The sequence below is a fragment of the Meles meles genome, chromosome 19, assembly GCF_922984935.1.
Source record: "Meles meles chromosome 19, mMelMel3.1 paternal haplotype, whole genome shotgun sequence".
Classification (NCBI taxonomy): Eukaryota; Metazoa; Chordata; class Mammalia; order Carnivora; family Mustelidae; genus Meles; species Meles meles.
Window position 1 is genome coordinate 4216326 of NC_060084.1, and position 7226 is coordinate 4223551.

Sequence of the window (7226 nt, forward strand, 5' to 3'; positions counted from 1 at the left end):
CTCTCTCTCTCTGACAAATAAATAAATAAAATCTTTTTTAAAAAATCCAAGTGCCCAGCCCATCATTCAAAGCCATTTTCCCTCTGATCCCTATTTCTTGTTCTAACCTAATCTTTGTCTGTCCCTCCCTGCTGGGCACCCACCCCATTGCCCAGACATGCCTCTCCCTGTACACTTCAGCCTCAGTCTGGCACTGCCCTCAGCCCCCGAGAGGTCAGTGTCAGAGTCACGGAGCTCAAACTCCTACTCATACTTCTACACCCAGCTCCAATGCCCCTGCCTGTAAAAATCTGCCTTGGATTCTCTCAGTTAGAATCAATCTCAAATTTCCTTGCACTCCCAAAACTCAAGGAAGTTGTGACTGTCTCCCTGACATGCAGTCCTTAAGGCTGAGACTGTGTCTTACCCCCCTCCCCTCCTCAGGATCCCTTATATTCCACCTAGGGCTGAACTCGAATAGGCGGGAATATTGGCAAGAGCTGAAGGCCTCAAGAGGGTATGTGTGGACATCTCCAGGGCACCAGCCAACCGTCCTGACTAAAACACACATGAAACCGTCACTTCATTATATAGTCACCAGTATCTATTGTATGGGGTCAGTGTTAGTCTAAGGAAGTTTCAAGGGGTGCCTGGGTGGCTCAGTGGGTTAAAGCCTCTGCCTCCTCCAGCTCAGGTCATGATCCCAGGGTCCTGGGATCGGGCCCACGCATCTGGCTCTCTGCTCAGTGGGGAGCCTGCTTCCCTTCCTCTCTCTCTGCCTGCCGCTCTGCCCACTTGTGATCTCTGTCAAATAAATAAATAAAATCTTTTTTAAAAAAAAGTTTCAAAATGATACCTGAAGATTGACAATGGTTTAAGTGAACAGGATCAAAATGCACAATCTGAGTAACCTTAACCTTCTCAACCTTGGACCCGTCTCCTGGCCTCTGCCCTTCTGAGGCAGGGACACAGCCCCAGAAAAGTCAGTCCCGGTGGAATGTGAAACGATAATGAGTTCTCCCAGAGCGGTTCGCATCAGACAGACCGGGTATGGAGTCCCGGATGCCAAGGGAAGTTTCTTTAACTTCTTCAAGCCTTGGTGTTCCCATCTCTGCAATGGGAGAATGACTGGATCTGCCCGGTCTCTGGGCTGTTAGAAGGTGAGGATGTGTATGTGGTTCAGTGTGGGGTACTCAGAAGGAGTTCGGTGATCAATGGCGGTGACGATACTCTGGTCATTCTCGGCGCTCTAGCCTTGCCCTGCCTGAGCCCCGAAGGACAGACCACCTGACGTGCTACCCCTCGGCCGTGAAAATCGTGTCCGTGAGCGCCAAGAGCTCACATTTCAGAAACACAGCAATCTGATGAAGGACAGGACATCCGCTGACATTAAGGAATTGTTCATTATTGTTAGTGGCGTTTGACGTGATAATGGTTTTGTGGTTCCACAGAAAATTACCTCTATTTTTCTGATGTCTGTGTTGAAGAATTCAGGGTGAAATGTCACAGTGTCTAGTTTACTTGGAAACGCTTCAGGAAAAAAAACCCCGTGCATTCATACATAAAGTCGACATGATAAAATGCTAGTAATTACAAGCCGGGACAGGACCCGTCTCGCAAATTATCCACCTGTGTGAAAAATGTGGTAACAAAAAGCGATCAGCACCTTGGCGGGGGTGGGGGGCTGAGGCCCCAGCTCTCCATCCACTGTAACCTTGAAATACAGTGTTCCGTCTCCGGCAGGGGGTCGGTGGGGGGGAGGCGGCAACCGATCCTCCACCAGGAAGACCTCAGCGGCCAGAGCTCAGCGGCCTTGGGGGCATGGCCGGGTAGCAACAGCCCACAGCTTCCACAAACCTCCCCAGGACAGACTCACTCTCCAAAAGAGCTTGCAGCTTTTGCTGGGGATTACCACGTCTTGAGCACTATCTTTTAAACTCCTCCCTTCCGGAAAAGACACAGGGAGGTGGACAGTGGTACCGCTGGCCTTCCCGGCTGACTTGTCTCCATCCCCGGGATCTCAGGATTCCAGGAGCGAGGGAGGGAGGGCAGGCGGGGCAGGACGGTCCAGGTAAAAGGGACAGAACTGGTGGTAGCCTGGCCCCTTTCAAAGCCATTGTCTGTGACAGTCTGGTCGTAACAGGGAGCCCGAGGCTGAATCCAGCCTGTCCGTATGTCTCACCGGGTCCTCCACAGCCGTGGGTGCTCAAAACAAAAACAAAACTGGGTTTTTGATGTAAACACAGCGCACGTACTAGAGTGTCCACGTCTCTTGCACAAATTCAACTCAACGTGTACTCGTCCCCCGGGGGAAACGGATCAGGGGACACGACCAGCCCTCGGAACGCGCCGCACACCCCCAGAGGTCATCGTGCGGACACGGATCACCATAGATTAGTTCTGCCCGTTCTCGAATTTTCCACCAATAGAGTCCTAGCTGGCCCTGCTCGTCCCCTGTCTTTCACACAACGTAATGACTGTGCGATTCTTCGAGGGGTTGTCGGGGTGGTAGTGTGTGCGTTCTCGCTGGGGTCTGGTATTCTGGCGTGGGAACCCACGCTTTATTTCCTCCCGGGGGTGGGCGTTGCGATCTGCGCCTGCTGCTAACGGGGTCGGGACCAGCCTTCCAGCCTGCGGTGCCTCCCGGCGAACAAGCGTGCAGGTTTCTCGTGGGTATTTACTCCCGGGACAGGAACTGCTGGGTCATCCCACAGGTGCGTGTTCAGCTGTGTGGTGGTCTATCAGCCTCTGAGTCGGCTGGTACCATTCAGAATTTGAGAGATTTAGCCTCAAAATCGGGATTGCAGCTCTTTCACAATGTAAAGATACTCAGCACTGGGGCGCCTGGGTGGCCCAGTGGGTTGAGCCTCTGCCTTCGGCTCAGGTCATGATCTCAGGGTCCTGGGATTGAGCCCCGCATCGGGCTCTCTGCTCAGCGGGGAGCCTGCTTCCATCTCTCTCTGCCTACTTGTGATCTCTGTCTAATAAATAAATGAAATCTTTAAAAAAAAAAGATACTCAGCACTGGACCCACAGGCCGCCTTCATGCGTTGGGGACTTGTGCTCCCCGAAATCCCCTGGCCAGCCTGTCTTGTGTCAGCCCCCCGGCTCCTGGAGGCACTTGACGTTGGGACTCTGGGTGGCAAAAGATCTGAGTGTTTTTTTTTTTAAATATTTTATTTATTTATTTGACAGAGATCACAAGTAGGCAGAGAGAGGGGGGAAGCAGACTCCCCACTGAGCAGAGAGCCCGATGCGGGACTCGATCTCAGGACCCTGAGATCATGACTTGAGCCGAAGGCAGAGGCTTAACCCACTGAGCCACCCAGACGCCCCGATCTGAGTGTTCTTTGACTTCAACTACGTTGTGAAAATATTGAGCTGCCTCAGTTTCCCCAGGGAGGTCACGCTGAATGACCTCAGTGGCTCAGAGACTGTGATGAGGCCCCTCCAGTGGGCTCTGTGATCTCCTCTAGGCTCACTCTTCCATTCTGCCCCCTGCAAAGGTACTGGGATACCTTTTAACTTAAAAATTTTTTTCTTAAACCAGCACATGCGGGGCACCTGGGTGGCTCAGCGGGCTGAACCTCTGCCTTCGGCTCAGGTCATGATCCCAGGATCCTGGGATCGAGCCCCGCATCAGGCTCCCTGCTCAGTGGGGAGACTTGCTTCTCCCCCTTCCCCTGCTCATGCTTGTGTTCCCTCTCTCTCTGTCGAATACCTAAATAAAAATCTTTTTAAAAAATAAAATAAATCAACACACGCCATTAATTTAAAAAATTAAACAGTACAAAGTGATCTAGAGAGAAAAGGAATCCCCTCTCCTTCTCACCCTTTCTCCAAACCTCTCAGTTTCCCTCCCCAGTGGCAACTCCGGTTTCCAGATTTCTACCCGTTTGTGAGTAATACATATTCTATGCACACGCGCGGTCCCCTTGTCTATTTCTACACAAACCAGCGCCTTCAGTAGGCTCCGTTCTGCACCATGCACTTTATGTATCTCGCAGGTCAGCTCACAGAGACTCCCCAGCTTCTTTGTAACATGGGCAGAGCTCTCTCTTGCCTTCACCACCACCATCTACCTAACTAGTCCCTTCACGGGGGATGTTTTGGTCCTTTCCAATCCTTTGCTCCCACGAGCAATGCTGTAACCGATATCTTCATGCATCTATGTTTGCACGCGCCTCTCTGCCGAATCAATTGTTGCTGTAGGTCACAGGGCACCTGCATTTCTTATTTGGATCAACAGTGCCAAACTGTCCTTGACGACGCTTGTACCGATTCATTCCGCCTCCAGCAGCACCTGAGTGAGCACAAGTGAGTTCTGGAAAACGCACACCTATCGTGTGGCTCCTGACGTCAAGCATGCTTTCTCACCCCCAGATGCATGATTAAATCCCGGCGGGGAGCTTTCAAACCATCCTATAAGTAGGGCCCCGAACACTGACGATCAGATGTCACTGATCTGGATGTGAGCCACTGGCCGGGGTTTAAGATGACCCCATCTTAATCCCCAGGAACCTGCAGATACGTGACTGATGTGCACAAGGAACTTTAGCACAAGCGATTAAGTTAAGGACCTTAAAATCCAGAGATGATCCTGGATTAGCCAGTGGGCTCGATGTAATCACAAGGGTCTCCATCAGAGGGAGGCGGGCGGGTCAGAGCGGGAGACGTGAGCACAGAAGCAGAGGTCTGAGTGAGGCGGCCACCAGCCGAGGAATGTGGGCAGCCCCTGGGACTGGAGACAGATTCTCCCCGATTGCCCCCCACCCCGGCAGGAATGCGGTCCTGACAAGACATTGATTTTAGCCCCTGAAGACCCATATTGGACTTCTGGCCTTCAGAACTTCAAGATGATACATTTGTGTTGTTTTAAGCCACAGTGCTTCTCTTTTCTGTTACAGCAGCCCTGGGAGACTCACTCACACGGGGTCACGGTGGGCCATCCCTTAGCAGAAAAAAAAACTGGCAGGTCGCAGTCCTTCAGAAGAGAGAGAGGAAGGGCTGCCAGAGGCTGTCCTGTATCCAAAAACTGGAGGATGCTGGAAAAGCCTAGGCTAGCTACCTTCCCTATTCCACAGAAGGGAGGAACAAGGCGGGGAGAAGACAGTGGCATTAAGTTTGAAGGTGATTAGAAATTGACCAAGCCACAGGGAAGGACGCCACAAGTGCTCTGGAGGCAGGGGCTGGTGGGCTTGGATATCAGGCTAAAGTCAAAGGTCCTCTAGCCCCAGCAAAGCAACAGCGCTGAGAGACGGCACTGGGACTGTGGAAAGAGCACTGGACTGTGAGTCCTAGCTGAGCCTGGCTATGCCATGGACTGGCCATGAGAGCTCAGACAATTATCCCCTTGTCCTCTCTACGAGACTTCAGGGGCTCGTACTGAATCAATCCCTCTCCATTTTTCTTTAAAAACAAACAAACAAGAAAACCTATTTAACATCAGTTTGTTTCAAACTCCTGTCTTCAAACAAAGTCTTTCTTGTGTGACATGGACATAAGTTAATATTCATAATAACAGCAAGAGCTTTAATGAGATTTCCTTCATGCTGGGCACTCTCGTGAGAATTCGTTTGTTCAGTTCTCACAACAAATCAGTGGTGGGGGGGCTACCATTTTCATTTCACAGATGAGGGAACTGAAGCCAGAGAGGTTAAGAATCTTACTCAAGATCACCCACGAGGGAAGTGTTAAATACCTGATTTGGAGGCGCCCGGGTGCCTCAGTCAGTGAAGCATCCGACTCTTGACTTTGACTCAGGTCATGATCTCAGGGTCGTGTGATCGAGCCCCGTGTCTGACGATGCACTAGGCGTGGGGCCTGCTTAAGATTCTCTCGCTCCCTCACCTCCCTCTCTCCCTCTTTCAAAATAATAATAATAAATACAATAAATAGATTCTTGATTGGAACCCACACACTCCAGACGCAAAGAGAGCTGAGAGGCTGCGGGCAATTAGCCAGAGGTTAAAGTGAGATCAATAATGAAGACCTAGTGGGGGGCGCCTGGGTGGCTCAGTGGGTTAAGCTTCTGCCTTCGGCTCAGGTCATGATCCCAGGATTCTGGGATCGAGCCTCACATCGAGCCCCACATCGAGCCCCACATCGAGCCCTCTGCTCAGTGGGGAGCCTGCTTCCCCCTCTCTCTCCACTTTCCTCTCTGCCTACTTGTGATCTCTCTCTGTCAAATAAATAAACAAAATCTCTAAAAAAAAACAAAAACCTAGCGGAGTTAGGGAGTCAGAGAGGAGGGGAAAAACCAGCATGAACTGGAAAGACCATTTTGGAGTCTGTTTATGAGAAGTATGGGAGCAGCCCAGGAGTCCGAGAGAACTGGGGAGTCAGGGGAAGGGAGTAGAGCGTGTCCCTCACTAACAGGTGCCCGGGAGCCCCCCTGAGTGGACGGAGTGTGAAGACTGGGCCTTGGGAGGCCCAGGGATTTTTGGAGTCACACTTAGACACACTCACTACGGGAAACCAGTCAGAAGGGAGTGGCCACACTGAGGAAGAGAGTCTTTCCCCCGTGTCACCCTCATTCCAGGCCCCGTGGTCATTGCTACAGAACACCCGGGTTTTACCCAATGCAATGTGAAAGCCACTACCCTCGACCACCTGTCTTTCTCTGGCCCCTCTGCTCCTGCCTGGCTTTATCCCCGAGGCCCAGGCCACGGAGAGTCCACTGAGGCCACCAGCTGCTGCCACCCCCCAGGTAGCTGTGAAAGGCCCACGCCTGGACGGTCTCCGCTCCCAAACCCTGGCATCAGAACTCAAAGTCTCTGCCATGCGCAGATTCCAGCTAGCAAGGTGACCTTGAGCAAACCTCTGGCCTGGACCTCCAGGCCTCATCTGCAAAACGGAACGGATGATAACTCACCTTCAGAAGCCAAGAGACCAGGCCCCAGAACCTCTTAAGAAAATTAAGTAGAGCCAAGGTACGTCGAGCACCTACAGGGGAAGACGGCTCTGCACCATCACGGCTATGACTGTCCTCCTCTGACCAGTGAGAAAACTGAGGCCCAGAGAGGTGAAGGCACTGACCAAGGACACACAGCACGGCGGTGGAGAGCCGAGGCTAGGACCCAGGTCTCGAAACTGCGCCTCTTCCTCTTCGCCAACCAGGAAGCCGGACCCACAACAGGATCTCTCTGAACCCTTCTCATTCCCATACATTTTCCGAACAAGGAAACTGAGGTTCAGAGGCACCAAGGGACCTGCCCAAGGTCACACAGCCATTCACATGGGACCAG